An 880-nucleotide genomic window follows, 5' to 3' on the forward strand; every position below is an offset into this window, starting at 1 on the left:
GCTATAGAAGAAGCATTTATTATCAGCACTAATGGTCTGAGAAGACAGTGGGTGAACACCTCCAAAAACTGCCTTCACATTCTCAGACTGGCTTGGGGTGTTTAAGGGAAAATCGGGGCCTTCCTCCAGAAGCTACCAGCGTTTGCATGGAGGCTTCCCTCTGGCAATGGGATTCTCCAGTGGTGTCAGCAACCAAGGAACAAAGATGGGAGTAGCCTAGTAGGCCTTTGAGATTGTGATCCATAAGCCTAAGGATGTCAGTCTTCAGTTTAAGGGTAATTTTCTAAAATGGAACTGGGTGGGACTGGGAGCTCAGCAGGCGATGATCTATCGTTAAGCAATAGTTCCAGGAAAGCTGAGCCTGGGGACATTGCAAGGCCTCTGTTATGGGGGGTCCCAACCAGGGCTGTTTCAATACAACTTCTTAGTAACGTTGGCTCCTGTTTTGTTTCTAAAGAAACTGGTATTCTTAATTCTGTTACTCTGGTATTATTACTGTGCTTTTGTCCATTTCATGAGCAAAAGCCCAAAAAAACTCCCAAACTGACTTTTTATCCTAAGTATAAATTTCGTTTAAAATAAAAAAGATGTTTTCTTAACTCCAAATTTAGGAGATTTTTCATGAATATGGTAACAATGTAGAATATACTACAGTGTTAATATATAATATGTTACAGAGAGGTAAGCAGTATTTCACGTTCATTAATACTTAGTAGAGCAGAACTACTTTTATCTTTTTATGTGTTAATGTTCCACATAAATTCTTTCCATAAAAGGATTTTGCTATTTTAAAACAGTTGGAAAGGAACAGCGATAGAGGAATGAATAGACAAATTGCACATTGATTCAACAAATACTTTTAAACTATGTATGCCAGGCA

The sequence above is a fragment of the Rhinolophus sinicus genome, linkage group LG02, assembly GCF_036562045.2.
Source record: "Rhinolophus sinicus isolate RSC01 linkage group LG02, ASM3656204v1, whole genome shotgun sequence".
NCBI classification, from domain to species: domain Eukaryota; kingdom Metazoa; phylum Chordata; class Mammalia; order Chiroptera; family Rhinolophidae; genus Rhinolophus; species Rhinolophus sinicus.